The sequence below is a fragment of the Dreissena polymorpha genome, chromosome 4 (genome assembly GCF_020536995.1).
Source record: "Dreissena polymorpha isolate Duluth1 chromosome 4, UMN_Dpol_1.0, whole genome shotgun sequence".
In the NCBI taxonomy this organism is placed as follows: Eukaryota; Metazoa; Mollusca; class Bivalvia; order Myida; family Dreissenidae; genus Dreissena; species Dreissena polymorpha.
The window spans coordinates 28,204,284-28,224,704 of record NC_068358.1 but is presented as its reverse complement, the minus strand read 5'-3'; the positions used below and the strand labels follow the sequence as shown (position 1 = coordinate 28,224,704).

General features: G+C 36.2%; 1 long non-coding RNA gene across 4 annotated transcripts in view; it reads left to right on the top strand.

The window, feature by feature from the left end:
- Positions 1 to 20,421, top strand: part of LOC127877790 (uncharacterized) — a 34,828-nt gene that overhangs the window by 8,464 nt on the left and 5,943 nt on the right. The window contains exons 4-6 of one of the 4 annotated variants that reach the window (XR_008048611.1): positions 537 to 1,183; positions 2,687 to 3,333; positions 17,095 to 17,189. This is a non-coding gene — a long non-coding RNA (uncharacterized LOC127877790). Of the gene's footprint in view, positions 1 to 536; positions 1,184 to 2,686; positions 3,334 to 4,836; positions 5,281 to 17,094; positions 17,190 to 20,421 lie in introns of those variants that run through there. The other 3 variants (XR_008048608.1, XR_008048610.1, XR_008048609.1) reach the window with 3 other exon arrangements.

The window sequence follows — 20,421 nt, the reverse complement described above, 5'->3', positions numbered from 1 at the left end:
CCCGGTCAAATTTCTAAATAAAGAGAACATTGCTCAAGTAAGCACCATTTTGAGTGTCTTAATAATAATGAATGTCAGGTTTGAGTTGTGGTGATTTTTCTTGGATGTTTGTAAGTTACCAAAACATTGGTATTTTAACTATAGCTGCATACAGGAAGTAGAATTAATGCAATTCGAAAACAGGTGTAATGCTGGCTCCGGTCAGTATTTCTGTTGGAAATTTGAAAGGGCGTACGGACATTGAACTATTACAAAAAATCTAATCCTTTGACCCCCAATTTTCTCCATTGCTGTTTAGTACTTGGTAAGTTACCAATGTAAAAACATGGTTTCCAGGCACCTTGCTTCTGCAGGAAAGTGGCAGTTTGTTGTTGAAACTGGCTTAAAAAGGCTCGGAAACACACATAATTCTGATGTTTTGATTTGAAATAATCAATACTAAAACATTTTGCCCCAACTCATTTGATTTGAATGTTACTGATTTTTCAGAAGGCACAGCCTCAACCATTCTGGCAATGTGCTTGGTTTATTTTCAGATTTGCGAGGTGACCAGTTTCCAGACATTGGTTCGCTCCTGCTTGTGTACGCGATTGGCCGAGACTAAAAAAACTGTAGTGTGCCACCTTAAGGTAAAACGACAAATTTCCAAAATGATCAAACACCCATGAAACATGCTTTTGCTTAATTATATATTCCTAAGGTTTTGTTTTTTAACAGAGTGTTTGCCCATAACACTATTGTATGACCAATACTGTTCGTAAATCAAGGGAGGTAATTCGGAATCATGTTTACTGGTTTCTGCAATTCTCAAACAGTTCTGTATGAAGAATGTGTTCAATTTGTAGCCGGTATGGACAACTTACTACTCTGTGGTGAAGAAGGGCTTTATATTCATATAATGTCAAAAATTATAGCAAACAATATAAGAATCCAATCAAAACAATGATTCAAAATGGCCGTTTGGGCAGAATTTAGTACGGTTAAGGACCTATGGCCTGGTAACAATCTTGTTAACATTGTTTCCATGTTAACATTGTGCATGCTTTCGCATTGAAATCAGTGTGGAATGTCATTTATTTCAGGTTTTAGTCGTTTGCTTGTAAGGCAAGATAGTCCCTGGAGAAGAACTAAAATACGTCAACAGCCTTGTCAGCGGAAAGACACTCCGTTGCAGTTACTGAAGGTAAAACGACATCTTCAGTGGGCTAGGTAAATGTTGGCATGTTTGTCGGAATGTGTTTCCTGGTCTATACCGAAATGTCCTGCGTGCTTTGTTTAATCTATAACTGCGCCATAACTTACTTTTCGCCATTGTGCGCAATTCAACTGATGATATTATAAGCAAATAAAAAGTTATTGTGAAGAAGTGACTCTTGCAAGTGCCTCACATTGTTGTATGCCTTTTAACAATGATCTGAGCTTACTAGAAGTTTTACTTTTTCTGTTTCCAAGAAATATGGATTAATATTTATCTCAGATGTCAATTTTTAGGCAATCATTAGTGTCATATCAGGGGTATTTCCTCAATATGTCAGCCCCAATTATTTATGCTATGATTGGGTTATCTCCCTTGCATGGGCCTGTTTAAGGGATTACTTCACAGGGGCCTTAAATGGTGTGTTTTTACAACAGATTAAAGGTACAAATGCTTAACTTGCCTTTCAAGATCATGCTAAGCATGCAATTTATTTATATTTTTATTACTTTAAGCAAAAACATGTGCATTTGTTGTGAGAGCTGTAAAAATCTAAGCAACGCCAAGTATTTATTGGCCCAAAACTGCGTGTTTTTGTGTTGCTTCTTTGATAAAGTTATGATTTAAAGGCTGACCAAGTCACCTGCACTACCATTTGTCATCTCAATGTGATTAAGACTTCATTTAATTGTTGCAATATGTTTCTGTGAGGTAGCTTTTCACTACCATGACTTCTACAATGACCCTGAAAATGGCATAGAAAAAAAAGGGAAAACAGGGGTCGGATTAAACGCTTTATAAATAACAAACAAGCCTTCAGACTTGGTCAAAAATGTATTATATTTGCTTGTTTTTGTCCAAATTTCAAGAAAACAAGTCCATATTTTGCAGTTCTAAGACTTTGCTGGCCCTTAAGGCTGCACACCACACTTTTTAGCCACCAATGCGAATTGGCCCCGGTCAAATTTCTAAATAAAGAGAACATTGCTCAAGTAAGCACCATTTTGAGTGTCTTAATAATAATGAATGTCAGGTTTGAGTTGTGGTGATTTTTCTTGGATGTTTGTAAGTTACCAAAACATTGGTATTTTAACTATAGCTGCATACAGGAAGTAGAATTAATGCAATTCGAAAACAGGTGTAATGCTGGCTCCGGTCAGTATTTCTGTTGGAAATTTGAAAGGGCGTACGGACATTGAACTATTACAAAAAATCTAATCCTTTGACCCCCAATTTTCTCCATTGCTGTTTAGTACTTGGTAAGTTACCAATGTAAAAACATGGTTTCCAGGCACCTTGCTTCTGCAGGAAAGTGGCAGTTTGTTGTTGAAACTGGCTTAAAAAGGCTCGGAAACACACATAATTCTGATGTTTTGATTTGAAATAATCAATACTAAAACATTTTGCCCCAACTCATTTGATTTGAATGTTACTGATTTTTCAGAAGGCACAGCCTCAACCATTCTGGCAATGTGCTTGGTTTATTTTCAGATTTGCGAGGTGACCAGTTTCCAGACATTGGTTCGCTCCTGCTTGTGTACGCGATTGGCCGAGACTAAAAAAACTGTAGTGTGCCACCTTAAGGTAAAACGACAAATTTCCAAAATGATCAAACACCCATGAAACATGCTTTTGCTTAATTATATATTCCTAAGGTTTTGTTTTTTAACAGAGTGTTTGCCCATAACACTATTGTATGACCAATACTGTTCGTAAATCAAGGGAGGTAATTCGGAATCATGTTTACTGGTTTCTGCAATTCTCAAACAGTTCTGTATGAAGAATGTGTTCAATTTGTAGCCGGTATGGACAACTTACTACTCTGTGGTGAAGAAGGGCTTTATATTCATATAATGTCAAAAATTATAGCAAACAATATAAGAATCCAATCAAAACAATGATTCAAAATGGCCGTTTGGGCAGAATTTAGTACGGTTAAGGACCTATGGCCTGGTAACAATCTTGTTAACATTGTTTCCATGTTAACATTGTGCATGCTTTCGCATTGAAATCAGTGTGGAATGTCATTTATTTCAGGTTTTAGTCGTTTGCTTGTAAGGCAAGATAGTCCCTGGAGAAGAACTAAAATACGTCAACAGCCTTGTCAGCGGAAAGACACTCCGTTGCAGTTACTGAAGGTAAAACGACATCTTCAGTGGGCTAGGTAAATGTTGGCATGTTTGTCGGAATGTGTTTCCTGGTCTATACCGAAATGTCCTGCGTGCTTTGTTTAATCTATAACTGCGCCATAACTTACTTTTCGCCATTGTGCGCAATTCAACTGATGATATTATAAGCAAATAAAAAGTTATTGTGAAGAAGTGACTCTTGCAAGTGCCTCACATTGTTGTATGCCTTTTAACAATGATCTGAGCTTACTAGAAGTTTTACTTTTTCTGTTTCCAAGAAATATGGATTAATATTTATCTCAGATGTCAATTTTTAGGCAATCATTAGTGTCATATCAGGGGTATTTCCTCAATATGTCAGCCCCAATTATTTATGCTATGATTGGGTTATCTCCCTTGCATGGGCCTGTTTAAGGGATTACTTCACAGGGGCCTTAAATGGTGTGTTTTTACAACAGATTAAAGGTACAAATGCTTAACTTGCCTTTCAAGATCATGCTAAGCATGCAATTTATTTATATTTTTATTACTTTAAGCAAAAACATGTGCATTTGTTGTGAGAGCTGTAAAAATCTAAGCAACGCCAAGTATTTATTGGCCCAAAACTGCGTGTTTTTGTGTTGCTTCTTTGATAAAGTTATGATTTAAAGGCTGACCAAGTCACCTGCACTACCATTTGTCATCTCAATGTGATTAAGACTTCATTTAATTGTTGCAATATGTTTCTGTGAGGTAGCTTTTCACTACCATGACTTCTACAATGACCCTGAAAATGGCATAGAAAAAAAAGGGAAAACAGGGGTCGGATTAAACGCTTTATAAATAACAAACAAGCCTTCAGACTTGGTCAAAAATGTATTATATTTGCTTGTTTTTGTCCAAATTTCAAGAAAACAAGTCCATATTTTGCAGTTCTAAGACTTTGCTGGCCCTTAAGGCTGCACACCACACTTTTTAGCCACCAATGCGAATTGGCCCCGGTCAAATTTCTAAATAAAGAGAACATTGCTCAAGTAAGCACCATTTTGAGTGTCTTAATAATAATGAATGTCAGGTTTGAGTTGTGGTGATTTTTCTTGGATGTTTGTAAGTTACCAAAACATTGGTATTTTAACTATAGCTGCATACAGGAAGTAGAATTAATGCAATTCGAAAACAGGTGTAATGCTGGCTCCGGTCAGTATTTCTGTTGGAAATTTGAAAGGGCGTACGGACATTGAACTATTACAAAAAATCTAATCCTTTGACCCCCAATTTTCTCCATTGCTGTTTAGTACTTGGTAAGTTACCAATGTAAAAACATGGTTTCCAGGCACCTTGCTTCTGCAGGAAAGTGGCAGTTTGTTGTTGAAACTGGCTTAAAAAGGCTCGGAAACACACATAATTCTGATGTTTTGATTTGAAATAATCAATACTAAAACATTTTGCCCCAACTCATTTGATTTGAATGTTACTGATTTTTCAGAAGGCACAGCCTCAACCATTCTGGCAATGTGCTTGGTTTATTTTCAGATTTGCGAGGTGACCAGTTTCCAGACATTGGTTCGCTCCTGCTTGTGTACGCGATTGGCCGAGACTAAAAAAACTGTAGTGTGCCACCTTAAGGTAAAACGACAAATTTCCAAAATGATCAAACACCCATGAAACATGCTTTTGCTTAATTATATATTCCTAAGGTTTTGTTTTTTAACAGAGTGTTTGCCCATAACACTATTGTATGACCAATACTGTTCGTAAATCAAGGGAGGTAATTCGGAATCATGTTTACTGGTTTCTGCAATTCTCAAACAGTTCTGTATGAAGAATGTGTTCAATTTGTAGCCGGTATGGACAACTTACTACTCTGTGGTGAAGAAGGGCTTTATATTCATATAATGTCAAAAATTATAGCAAACAATATAAGAATCCAATCAAAGCAATGATTCAAAATGGCCGTTTGGGCAGAATTTAGTACGGTTAAGGACCTATGGCCTGGTAACAATCTTGTTAACATTGTTTCCATGTTAACATTGTGCATGCTTTCGCATTGAAATCAGTGTGGAATGTCATTTATTTCAGGTTTTAGTCGTTTGCTTGTAAGGCAAGATAGTCCCTGGAGAAGAACTAAAATACGTCAACAGCCTTGTCAGCGGAAAGACACTCCGTTGCAGTTACTGAAGGTAAAACGACATCTTCAGTGGGCTAGGTAAATGTTGGCATGTTTGTCGGAATGTGTTTCCTGGTCTATACCGAAATGTCCTGCGTGCTTTGTTTAATCTATAACTGCGCCATAACTTACTTTTCGCCATTGTGCGCAATTCAACTGATGATATTATAAGCAAATAAAAAGTTATTGTGAAGAAGTGACTCTTGCAAGTGCCTCACATTGTTGTATGCCTTTTAACAATGATCTGAGCTTACTAGAAGTTTTACTTTTTCTGTTTCCAAGAAATATGGATTAATATTTATCTCAGATGTCAATTTTTAGGCAATCATTAGTGTCATATCAGGGGTATTTCCTCAATATGTCAGCCCCAATTATTTATGCTATGATTGGGTTATCTCCCTTGCATGGGCCTGTTTAAGGGATTACTTCACAGGGGCCTTAAATGGTGTGTTTTTACAACAGATTAAAGGTACAAATGCTTAACTTGCCTTTCAAGATCATGCTAAGCATGCAATTTATTTATATTTTTATTACTTTAAGCAAAAACATGTGCATTTGTTGTGAGAGCTGTAAAAATCTAAGCAACTGCCAAGTATTTATTGGCCCAAAACTGCGTGTTTTTGTGTTGCTTCTTTGATAAAGTTATGATTTAAAGGCTGACCAAGTCACCTGCACTACCATTTGTCATCTCAATGTGATTAAGACTTCATTTAATTGTTGCAATATGTTTCTGTGAGGTAGCTTTTCACTACCATGACTTCTACAATGACCCTGAAAATGGCATAGAAAAAAAAGGGAAAACAGGGGTCGGATTAAACGCTTTATAAATAACAAACAAGCCTTCAGACTTGGTCAAAAATGTATTATATTTGCTTGTTTTTGTCCAAATTTCAAGAAAACAAGTCCATATTTTGCAGTTCTAAGACTTTGCTTGCCCTTAAGGCTGCACACCACACTTTTTAGCCACCAATGCGAATTGGCCCCGGTCAAATTTCTAAATAAAGAGAACATTGCTCAAGTAAGCACCATTTTGAGTGTCTTAATAATAATGAATGTCAGGTTTGAGTTGTGGTGATTTTTCTTGGATGTTTGTAAGTTACCAAAACATTGGTATTTTAACTATAGCTGCATACAGGAAGTAGAATTAATGCAATTCGAAAACAGGTGTAATGCTGGCTCCGGTCAGTATTTCTGTTGGAAATTTGAAAGGGCGTACGGACATTGAACTATTACAAAAAATCTAATCCTTTGACCCCCAATTTTCTCCATTGCTGTTTAGTACTTGGTAAGTTACCAATGTAAAAACATGGTTTCCAGGCACCTTGCTTCTGCAGGAAAGTGGCAGTTTGTTGTTGAAACTGGCTTAAAAAGGCTCGGAAACACACATAATTCTGATGTTTTGATTTGAAATAATCAATACTAAAACATTTTGCCCCAACTCATTTGATTTGAATGTTACTGATTTTTCAGAAGGCACAGCCTCAACCATTCTGGCAATGTGCTTGGTTTATTTTCAGATTTGCGAGGTGACCAGTTTCCAGACATTGGTTCGCTCCTGCTTGTGTACGCGATTGGCCGAGACTAAAAAAACTGTAGTGTGCCACCTTAATTAAGGTAAAACGACAAATTTCCAAAATGATCAAACACCCATGAAACATGCTTTTGCTTAATTATATATTCCTAAGGTTTTGTTTTTTAACAGAGTGTTTGCCCATAACACTATTGTATGACCAATACTGTTCGTAAATCAAGGGAGGTAATTCGGAATCATGTTTACTGGTTTCTGCAATTCTCAAACAGTTCTGTATGAAGAATGTGCTCAATTTGTAGCCGGTATGGACAACTTACTACTCTGTGGTGAAGAAGGGCTTTATATTCATATAATGTCAAAAATTATAGCAAACAATATAAGAATCCAATCAAAGCAATGATTCAAAATGGCCGTTTGGGCAGAATTTAGTACGGTTAAGGACCTATCGCCTGGTAACAATCTTGTTAACATTGTTTCCATGTTAACATTGTGCATGCTTTCGCATTGAAATCAGTGTGGAATGTCATTTATTTCAGGTTTTAGTCGTTTGCTTGTAAGGCAAGATAGTCCCTGGAGAAGAACTAAAATACGTCAACAGCCTTGTCAGCGGAAAGACACTCCGTTGCAGTTACTGAAGGTAAAACGACATCTTCAGTGGGCTAGGTAAATGTTGGCATGTTTGTCGGAATGTGTTTCCTGGTCTATACCGAAATGTCCTGCGTGCTTTGTTTAATCTATAACTGCGCCACAACTTACTTTTCGCCATTGTGCGCAATTCAACTGATGATATATATAAGCAAATAAAAAGTTATTGTGAAGAAGTGACTCTTGCAAGTGCCTCACATTGTTGTATGCCTTTTAACAATGATCTGAGCTTACTAGAAGTTTTACTTTTTCTGTTTCCAAGAAATATGGGTTAATATTTATCTCAGATGTCAATTTTTAGGCAATCATTAGTGTCATATCAGGGGTATTTCCTCAATATGTCAGCCCCAATTATTTATGCTATGATTGGGTTATCTCCCTTGCATGGGCCTGTTTAAGGGATTACTTCACAGGGGCCTTAAATGGTGTGTTTTTACAACAGATTAAAGGTACAAATGCTTAACTTGCCTTTCAAGATCATGCTAAGCATGCAATTTATTTATATTTTTATTACTTTAAGCAAAAACATGTGCATTTGTTGTGAGAGCTGTAAAAATCTAAGCAATGCCAAGTATTTATTGGCCCAAAACTGCGTGTTTTTGTGTTGCTTCTTTGATAAAGTTATGATTTAAAGGCTGACCAAGTCACCTGCACTACCATTTGTCATCTCAATGTGATTAAGACTTCATTTAATTGTTGCAATATGTTTCTGTGAGGTAGCTTTTCACTACCATGACTTCTACAATGACCCTGAAAATGGCATAGAAAAAAAAGGGAAAACAGGGGTCGGATTAAACGCTTTATAAATAACAAACAAGCCTTCAGACTTGGTCAAAAATGTATTATATTTGCTTGTTTTTGTCCAAATTTCAAGAAAACAAGTCCATATTTTGCAGTTCTAAGACTTTGCTTGCCCTTAAGGCTGCACACCACACTTTTTAGCCACCAATGCGAATTGGCCCCGGTCAAATTTCTAAATAAAGAGAACATTGCTCAAGTAAGCACCATTTTGAGTGTCTTAATAATAATGAATGTCAGGTTTGAGTTGTGGTGATTTTTCTTGGATGTTTGTAAGTTACCAAAACATTGGTATTTTAACTATAGCTGCATACAGGAAGTAGAATTAATGCAATTCGAAAACAGGTGTAATGCTGGCTCCGGTCAGTATTTCTGTTGGAAATTTGAAAGGGCGTACGGACATTGAACTATTACAAAAAATCTAATCCTTTGACCCCCAATTTTCTCCATTGCTGTTTAGTACTTGGTAAGTTACCAATGTAAAAACATGGTTTCCAGGCACCTTGCTTCTGCAGGAAAGTGGCAGTTTGTTGTTGAAACTGGCTTAAAAAGGCTCGGAAACACACATAATTCTGATGTTTTGATTTGAAATAATCAATACTAAAACATTTTGCCCCAACTCATTTGATTTGAATGTTACTGATTTTTCAGAAGGCACAGCCTCAACCATTCTGGCAATGTGCTTGGTTTATTTTCAGATTTGCGAGGTGACCAGTTTCCAGACATTGGTTCGCTCCTGCTTGTGTACGCGATTGGCCGAGACTAAAAAAACTGTAGTGTGCCACCTTAATTAAGGTAAAACGACAAATTTCCAAAATGATCAAACACCCATGAAACATGCTTTTGCTTAATTATATATTCCTAAGGTTTTGTTTTTTAACAGAGTGTTTGCCCATAACACTATTGTATGACCAATACTGTTCGTAAATCAAGGGAGGTAATTCGGAATCATGTTTACTGGTTTCTGCAATTCTCAAACAGTTCTGTATGAAGAATGTGCTCAATTTGTAGCCGGTATGGACAACTTACTACTCTGTGGTGAAGAAGGGCTTTATATTCATATAATGTCAAAAATTATAGCAAACAATATAAGAATCCAATCAAAGCAATGATTCAAAATGGCCGTTTGGGCAGAATTTAGTACGGTTAAGGACCTATCGCCTGGTAACAATCTTGTTAACATTGTTTCCATGTTAACATTGTGCATGCTTTCGCATTGAAATCAGTGTGGAATGTCATTTATTTCAGGTTTTAGTCGTTTGCTTGTAAGGCAAGATAGTCCCTGGAGAAGAACTAAAATACGTCAACAGCCTTGTCAGCGGAAAGACACTCCGTTGCAGTTACTGAAGGTAAAACGACATCTTCAGTGGGCTAGGTAAATGTTGGCATGTTTGTCGGAATGTGTTTCCTGGTCTATACCGAAATGTCCTGCGTGCTTTGTTTAATCTATAACTGCGCCACAACTTACTTTTCGCCATTGTGCGCAATTCAACTGATGATATATATAAGCAAATAAAAAGTTATTGTGAAGAAGTGACTCTTGCAAGTGCCTCACATTGTTGTATGCCTTTTAACAATGATCTGAGCTTACTAGAAGTTTTACTTTTTCTGTTTCCAAGAAATATGGGTTAATATTTATCTCAGATGTCAATTTTTAGGCAATCATTAGTGTCATATCAGGGGTATTTCCTCAATATGTCAGCCCCAATTATTTATGCTATGATTGGGTTATCTCCCTTGCATGGGCCTGTTTAAGGGATTACTTCACAGGGGCCTTAAATGGTGTGTTTTTACAACAGATTAAAGGTACAAATGCTTAACTTGCCTTTCAAGATCATGCTAAGCATGCAATTTATTTATATTTTTATTACTTTAAGCAAAAACATGTGCATTTGTTGTGAGAGCTGTAAAAATCTAAGCAATGCCAAGTATTTATTGGCCCAAAACTGCGTGTTTTTGTGTTGCTTCTTTGATAAAGTTATGATTTAAAGGCTGACCAAGTCACCTGCACTACCATTTGTCATCTCAATGTGATTAAGACTTCATTTAATTGTTGCAATATGTTTCTGTGAGGTAGCTTTTCACTACCATGACTTCTACAATGACCCTGAAAATGGCATAGAAAAAAAAGGGAAAACAGGGGTCGGATTAAACGCTTTATAAATAACAAACAAGCCTTCAGACTTGGTCAAAAATGTATTATATTTGCTTGTTTTTGTCCAAATTTCAAGAAAACAAGTCCATATTTTGCAGTTCTAAGACTTTGCTTGCCCTTAAGGCTGCACACCACACTTTTTAGCCACCAATGCGAATTGGCCCCGGTCAAATTTCTAAATAAAGAGAACATTGCTCAAGTAAGCACCATTTTGAGTGTCTTAATAATAATGAATGTCAGGTTTGAGTTGTGGTGATTTTTCTTGGATGTTTGTAAGTTACCAAAACATTGGTATTTTAACTATAGCTGCATACAGGAAGTAGAATTAATGCAATTCGAAAACAGGTGTAATGCTGGCTCCGGTCAGTATTTCTGTTGGAAATTTGAAAGGGCGTACGGACATTGAACTATTACAAAAAATCTAATCCTTTGACCCCCAATTTTCTCCATTGCTGTTTAGTACTTGGTAAGTTACCAATGTAAAAACATGGTTTCCAGGCACCTTGCTTCTGCAGGAAAGTGGCAGTTTGTTGTTGAAACTGGCTTAAAAAGGCTCGGAAACACACATAATTCTGATGTTTTGATTTGAAATAATCAATACTAAAACATTTTGCCCCAACTCATTTGATTTGAATGTTACTGATTTTTCAGAAGGCACAGCCTCAACCATTCTGGCAATGTGCTTGGTTTATTTTCAGATTTGCGAGGTGACCAGTTTCCAGACATTGGTTCGCTCCTGCTTGTGTACGCGATTGGCCGAGACTAAAAAAACTGTAGTGTGCCACCTTAATTAAGGTAAAACGACAAATTTCCAAAATGATCAAACACCCATGAAACATGCTTTTGCTTAATTATATATTCCTAAGGTTTTGTTTTTTAACAGAGTGTTTGCCCATAACACTATTGTATGACCAATACTGTTCGTAAATCAAGGGAGGTAATTCGGAATCATGTTTACTGGTTTCTGCAATTCTCAAACAGTTCTGTATGAAGAATGTGCTCAATTTGTAGCCGGTATGGACAACTTACTACTCTGTGGTGAAGAAGGGCTTTATATTCATATAATGTCAAAAATTATAGCAAACAATATAAGAATCCAATCAAAGCAATGATTCAAAATGGCCGTTTGGGCAGAATTTAGTACGGTTAAGGACCTATCGCCTGGTAACAATCTTGTTAACATTGTTTCCATGTTAACATTGTGCATGCTTTCGCATTGAAATCAGTGTGGAATGTCATTTATTTCAGGTTTTAGTCGTTTGCTTGTAAGGCAAGATAGTCCCTGGAGAAGAACTAAAATACGTCAACAGCCTTGTCAGCGGAAAGACACTCCGTTGCAGTTACTGAAGGTAAAACGACATCTTCAGTGGGCTAGGTAAATGTTGGCATGTTTGTCGGAATGTGTTTCCTGGTCTATACCGAAATGTCCTGCGTGCTTTGTTTAATCTATAACTGCGCCACAACTTACTTTTCGCCATTGTGCGCAATTCAACTGATGATATATATAAGCAAATAAAAAGTTATTGTGAAGAAGTGACTCTTGCAAGTGCCTCACATTGTTGTATGCCTTTTAACAATGATCTGAGCTTACTAGAAGTTTTACTTTTTCTGTTTCCAAGAAATATGGGTTAATATTTATCTCAGATGTCAATTTTTAGGCAATCATTAGTGTCATATCAGGGGTATTTCCTCAATATGTCAGCCCCAATTATTTATGCTATGATTGGGTTATCTCCCTTGCATGGGCCTGTTTAAGGGATTACTTCACAGGGGCCTTAAATGGTGTGTTTTTACAACAGATTAAAGGTACAAATGCTTAACTTGCCTTTCAAGATCATGCTAAGCATGCAATTTATTTATATTTTTATTACTTTAAGCAAAAACATGTGCATTTGTTGTGAGAGCTGTAAAAATCTAAGCAATGCCAAGTATTTATTGGCCCAAAACTGCGTGTTTTTGTGTTGCTTCTTTGATAAAGTTATGATTTAAAGGCTGACCAAGTCACCTGCACTACCATTTGTCATCTCAATGTGATTAAGACTTCATTTAATTGTTGCAATATGTTTCTGTGAGGTAGCTTTTCACTACCATGACTTCTACAATGACCCTGAAAATGGCATAGAAAAAAAAGGGAAAACAGGGGTCGGATTAAACGCTTTATAAATAACAAACAAGCCTTCAGACTTGGTCAAAAATGTATTATATTTGCTTGTTTTTGTCCAAATTTCAAGAAAACAAGTCCATATTTTGCAGTTCTAAGACTTTGCTTGCCCTTAAGGCTGCACACCACACTTTTTAGCCACCAATGCGAATTGGCCCCGGTCAAATTTCTAAATAAAGAGAACATTGCTCAAGTAAGCACCATTTTGAGTGTCTTAATAATAATGAATGTCAGGTTTGAGTTGTGGTGATTTTTCTTGGATGTTTGTAAGTTACCAAAACATTGGTATTTTAACTATAGCTGCATACAGGAAGTAGAATTAATGCAATTCGAAAACAGGTGTAATGCTGGCTCCGGTCAGTATTTCTGTTGGAAATTTGAAAGGGCGTACGGACATTGAACTATTACAAAAAATCTAATCCTTTGACCCCCAATTTTCTCCATTGCTGTTTAGTACTTGGTAAGTTACCAATGTAAAAACATGGTTTCCAGGCACCTTGCTTCTGCAGGAAAGTGGCAGTTTGTTGTTGAAACTGGCTTAAAAAGGCTCGGAAACACACATAATTCTGATGTTTTGATTTGAAATAATCAATACTAAAACATTTTGCCCCAACTCATTTGATTTGAATGTTACTGATTTTTCAGAAGGCACAGCCTCAACCATTCTGGCAATGTGCTTGGTTTATTTTCAGATTTGCGAGGTGACCAGTTTCCAGACATTGGTTCGCTCCTGCTTGTGTACGCGATTGGCCGAGACTAAAAAAACTGTAGTGTGCCACCTTAATTAAGGTAAAACGACAAATTTCCAAAATGATCAAACACCCATGAAACATGCTTTTGCTTAATTATATATTCCTAAGGTTTTGTTTTTTAACAGAGTGTTTGCCCATAACACTATTGTATGACCAATACTGTTCGTAAATCAAGGGAGGTAATTCGGAATCATGTTTACTGGTTTCTGCAATTCTCAAACAGTTCTGTATGAAGAATGTGCTCAATTTGTAGCCGGTATGGACAACTTACTACTCTGTGGTGAAGAAGGGCTTTATATTCATATAATGTCAAAAATTATAGCAAACAATATAAGAATCCAATCAAAGCAATGATTCAAAATGGCCGTTTGGGCAGAATTTAGTACGGTTAAGGACCTATCGCCTGGTAACAATCTTGTTAACATTGTTTCCATGTTAACATTGTGCATGCTTTCGCATTGAAATCAGTGTGGAATGTCATTTATTTCAGGTTTTAGTCGTTTGCTTGTAAGGCAAGATAGTCCCTGGAGAAGAACTAAAATACGTCAACAGCCTTGTCAGCGGAAAGACACTCCGTTGCAGTTACTGAAGGTAAAACGACATCTTCAGTGGGCTAGGTAAATGTTGGCATGTTTGTCGGAATGTGTTTCCTGGTCTATACCGAAATGTCCTGCGTGCTTTGTTTAATCTATAACTGCGCCACAACTTACTTTTCGCCATTGTGCGCAATTCAACTGATGATATATATAAGCAAATAAAAAGTTATTGTGAAGAAGTGACTCTTGCAAGTGCCTCACATTGTTGTATGCCTTTTAACAATGATCTGAGCTTACTAGAAGTTTTACTTTTTCTGTTTCCAAGAAATATGGGTTAATATTTATCTCAGATGTCAATTTTTAGGCAATCATTAGTGTCATATCAGGGGTATTTCCTCAATATGTCAGCCCCAATTATTTATGCTATGATTGGGTTATCTCCCTTGCATGGGCCTGTTTAAGGGATTACTTCACAGGGGCCTTAAATGGTGTGTTTTTACAACAGATTAAAGGTACAAATGCTTAACTTGCCTTTCAAGATCATGCTAAGCATGCAATTTATTTATATTTTTATTACTTTAAGCAAAAACATGTGCATTTGTTGTGAGAGCTGTAAAAATCTAAGCAATGCCAAGTATTTATTGGCCCAAAACTGCGTGTTTTTGTGTTGCTTCTTTGATAAAGTTATGATTTAAAGGCTGACCAAGTCACCTGCACTACCATTTGTCATCTCAATGTGATTAAGACTTCATTTAATTGTTGCAATATGTTTCTGTGAGGTAGCTTTTCACTACCATGACTTCTACAATGACCCTGAAAATGGCATAGAAAAAAAAGGGAAAACAGGGGTCGGATTAAACGCTTTATAAATAACAAACAAGCCTTCAGACTTGGTCAAAAATGTATTATATTTGCTTGTTTTTGTCCAAATTTCAAGAAAACAAGTCCATATTTTGCAGTTCTAAGACTTTGCTTGCCCTTAATTAAGGTAAAACGACAAATTTCCAAAATGATCAAACACCCATGAAACATGCTTTTGCTTAATTATATATTCCTAAGGTTTTGTTTTTTAACAGAGTGTTTGCCCATAACACTATTGTATGACCAATACTGTTCGTAAATCAAGGGAGGTAATTCGGAATCATGTTTACTGGTTTCTGCAATTCTCAAACAGTTCTGTATGAAGAATGTGCTCAATTTGTAGCCGGTATGGACAACTTACTACTCTGTGGTGAAGAAGGGCTTTATATTCATATAATGTCAAAAATTATAGCAAACAATATAAGAATCCAATCAAAGCAATGATTCAAAATGGCCGTTTGGGCAGAATTTAGTACGGTTAAGGACCTATCGCCTGGTAACAATCTTGTTAACATTGTTTCCATGTTAACATTGTGCATGCTTTCGCATTGAAATCAGTGTGGAATGTCATTTATTTCAGGTTTTAGTCGTTTGCTTGTAAGGCAAGATAGTCCCTGGAGAAGAACTAAAATACGTCAACAGCCTTGTCAGCGGAAAGACACTCCGTTGCAGTTACTGAAGGTAAAACGACATCTTCAGTGGGCTAGGTAAATGTTGGCATGTTTGTCGGAATGTGTTTCCTGGTCTATACCGAAATGTCCTGCGTGCTTTGTTTAATCTATAACTGCGCCACAACTTACTTTTCGCCATTGTGCGCAATTCAACTGATGATATATATAAGCAAATAAAAAGTTATTGTGAAGAAGTGACTCTTGCAAGTGCCTCACATTGTTGTATGCCTTTTAACAATGATCTGAGCTTACTAGAAGTTTTACTTTTTCTGTTTCCAAGAAATATGGGTTAATATTTATCTCAGATGTCAATTTTTAGGCAATCATTAGTGTCATATCAGGGGTATTTCCTCAATATGTCAGCCCCAATTATTTATGCTATGATTGGGTTATCTCCCTTGCATGGGCCTGTTTAAGGGATTACTTCACAGGGGCCTTAAATGGTGTGTTTTTACAACAGATTAAAGGTACAAATGCTTAACTTGCCTTTCAAGATCATGCTAAGCATGCAATTTATTTATATTTTTATTACTTTAAGCAAAAACATGTGCATTTGTTGTGAGAGCTGTAAAAATCTAAGCAATGCCAAGTATTTATTGGCCCAAAACTGCGTGTTTTTGTGTTGCTTCTTTGATAAAGTTATGATTTAAAGGCTGACCAAGTCACCTGCACTACCATTTGTCATCTCAATGTGATTAAGACTTCATTTAATTGTTGCAATATGTTTCTGTGAGGTAGCTTTTCACTACCATGACTTCTACAATGACCCTGAAAATGGCATAGAAAAAAAAGGGAAAACAGGGGTCGGATTAAACGCTTTATAAATAACAAACAAGCCTTCAGACTTGGTCAAAAATGTATTATATTTGCTTGTTTTTGTCCAAATTTCAAGAAAACAAGTCCATATTTTGCAGTTCTAAGACTTTGCTTGCCCTTAAGGCTGCACACCACACTTTTTAGCCACCAATGCGAATTGGCCCCGGTCAAATTTCTAAATAAAGAGAACATTGCTCAAGTAAGCACCATTTTGAGTGTCTTAATAATAATGAATGTCAGGTTTGAGTTGTGGTGATTTTTCTTGGATGTTTGTAAGTTACCAAAACATTGGTATTTTAACTATAGCTGCATACAGGAAGTAGAATTAATGCAATTCGAAAACAGGTGTAATGCTGGCTCCGGTCAGTATTTCTGTTGGAAATTTGAAAGGGCGTACGGACATTGAACTATTACAAAAAATCTAATCCTTTGACCCCCAATTTTCTCCATTGCTGTTTAGTACTTGGTAAGTTACCAATGTAAAAACATGGTTTCCAGGCACCTTGCTTCTGCAGGAAAGTGGCAGTTTGTTGTTGAAACTGGCTTAAAAAGGCTCGGAAACACACATAATTCTGATGTTTTGATTTGAAATAATCAATACTAAAACATTTTGCCCCAACTCATTTGATTTGAATGTTACTGATTTTTCAGAAGGCACAGCCTCAACCATTCTGGCAATGTGCTTGGTTTATTTTCAGATTTGCGAGGTGACCAGTTTCCAGACATTGGTTCGCTCCTGCTTGTGTACGCGATTGGCCGAGACTAAAAAAACTGTAGTGTGCCACCTAAAGATGTAAGCAACGTTCTTCAAAAGGAGATTAATTTATAACTTTCTGCGGGAAATCGTCTACCAATGTAACAATGAAATAAACAGTTTCCAGATGAAAAGGTAACTTTCTCTTACTTCTCCAACTGATACAACTAATAGTGGGTTTCTGCGGTCCACAAATACGCGTTCAATCGACCTTCGTAAACACGCAATTATCACTCTTCCAGGTACAGTATCCTAGATTTATGTGCGAACTCGGTTTTCTTTTATACTCGGCATTTATTAATACAGGAAACACTGTCATGGGCATTTATGTTTCATTGATAAAAATATTACACGAAACCAAATATAAAATTTAAATCGCTAATGTCCATCGATTCTCACAAATACAGTACGTACAGGAAATTTTGTTTGTTCGTTAAAGAAATATTGAAACAGTTTTAATTCATAACGTGTTCTAGGTGTTTGCTTATCTATACATTTAATGATTGTATGTTCCCCATCAGCTCTCAATGTTAAAATATCGTTTGTATATGTTGTATTACATATAAGGCCACGACTTTTTTTTTTATTGGTTTACAAAAATTATTTTGAAAATGGTCCATCGGGCGGTCGAAAAAAAAAAAAAAAAAAAAAAAACATCATTGGAAAAAAAAGTTAATACTAATAACATCAGAACAAAGACAACATATCTTTTATAATCTTAACACAGAGACAAAAAATCAAATTATGCAATGAAACACATCTATATCTTCAAATGAAATGAGTCCTAAAAGCACCTTTTGTAACATCAGGCAATTTTAAACACTCCATTACATGACATGCGTTCTTCTCCCATTAAAACGAAAAACTGCGTTTCGTTTCCATAATTCGATGCGCACCATTACGCAACAATGCGATGCCCGTTGCATAAATCTTATATAAGATAAACTACTCATACACAAATTACCCGGTATGTGTTTGCTCTTACTCGACTTATGAGATCGTACATGAAAAAAAAATCCAGGTAGATCGATCCATGCGTCGTCGCGGTAATGTTTGTCAAAGTTGTTGTTGTCATGAAAACTCGTTGATTTACAACGCAAAACGTCTTATTTGAACTGACGCGAATTAATTTAATCATATTTGTCAACTTCGCTTTTGCTTTATTTTGATAATTTAATCCAAAGTTTAATGTTAGCAAGTGTTTTTTTTACTGGAATTGTAAACAAGGAGTCAGTTAAAGTCTTCCGAAAATGTGCAGTCTGTGTGAATTGACAGTTTGACGTCATCAATGGAAAGCCGCTTTCTGTCGGAAGCAATAAAGCGACAAATTTCGCGCCGAAAAAAATGGCTTCCTTTGTCTAGCAATCAACATGCCGAACCAATCGTGTGTTTGTTTCGCAATTGCAATCCTCCAATTTAATAAAAGCACGTGCATAGCTCCGCCTTCGAATCTTTTGCAGAGAACGGAGGCGGAGTTTAACGGTTAATTGAGCTAGTGTTTTACGCACGTTGAGTTCCGATTTGCCGAAATTACTCGGCCCTAAGCATTGAAAAGACAAATACATTTATCAATGATTTTCCGAGATATACCGATTTGTTCCGATTTCCAAACTTTCTGTACAGTTCCTATAAACTATGGCGGACGTGTTTACAAAATTCCTAAACACATATATCGTAAATAATGGCATTGTTTTATTGGATTATTTATACTAATTATCAAATACTTTTTTATCTACTATAATATCGGGTTTGTTTAATATAATTAACATGTTAAACAATATAGTTGCGTCACAGACTCGGAAATAAATTTTGATGGGGTCGACATTTTACTGACGCTGATTTTCTTATTGTCTGTAATTTTTACCCGAAATAAATTTTGAGAAGTGCCCATAAAAGGACTGGTACATAATGTGTCACATTGAAAAATATCCCGATCTCTGCAATATAGGTGAACCAATCGTTGATTGTACTTACCCGATTTTATTCGCAACCGTACTCAAACCGGATCGTTTTTTTTTTCTCGTTTCGCTCGTTTTGCAGTGCGGTCGGGAATAAAATATTTAAAAAAAAGACGATTTTCCGATTTTATTTTTTTTCCCATTTTCCAAAAATTAGGGTCGGCGGTTTTGTAAACCAAGAAATATAAAAGTCGTGGCCTAAAATAAATAATCTCTATCTTTAAATGTATAATTGCTGTCAGCGCCCTCTCTTGTCGCCAGGCGAAGCCACCCACATCACTCATGAGGGGTAATTTTCGCATCGATTACCTTTTATGGGGTATTTTTTTACGTAGTTTCTCATTACTTCCTTTTCAAGTTTTGTACATGTTTGCACTTTATTCCTTTGTTTTTTTAACTGAGTATATCTGACACTCATATAAGACTATACTGTTCTGATGTATTATAAAGTTAATGTCAATATAAAACAGAGGTGAACCTTTTGTTGTTCTCTCCTATTTTACACACTTACATATCTTTTATTTATGGCAGTTATCAGTGCTCAAATAAGTATTGAAAAGACACATCTTCTTTTCTCATCTCTTAACAAGTCAGCGCATATGTTTTTTTATAAATATAAACTGTTGGATAAGAGATGACTGTATCGAGAAGTGTGAATAAAATAGAAAATACTTGTGATAAATAAAGATATAACTTTATTTATAAAACAAACGAAAACAATTTTCAACAATCACAATCGCGTTCGCCGATGCATGTTTGTGACAGTCTGTTTCATGATTTTGCACATCTTCATCTTCAATTTCTATCGAGTTGTCATTTGATGACGCGGTCGCCGATGCCTGTGTGTAACTGTCTGTTTGTTTTTTATGAATACTATCTAATGCAGTTTGTTTAAAAAGAAAATCTATTTTTTGCAGGAAAAAAATCATTGTTTTCATAAGCATTTTTTCAGTATGACTTAGCACTGTGTATTATTTTATTATCCGGAAACGGTGTAGATGTATGAATCATGCAGGTGCACGAAACGTTATATTTCCCATATACAGCCGTATCGATAAGGCTGGAAAACACGAACAATATCTTTTCAGTGTTTCGGGTTTTGCGTGTGTTTATTTTTTTTCCTTTTTTAGGGATATTTTTTTCCACAAAATAGGGTAAAAAGGATACTTTTTTCATGGGGGAAGCCGGCGATATTCGACGGTAAATTTGGCAAATCGAGGGCCCTGGCTGTATAGTGTAGCCCCTTCAACTATGGTCTATTGATGCACTTTGTATAATTGTTGCTAATATTGTCATGTTATGCATGAACTGAG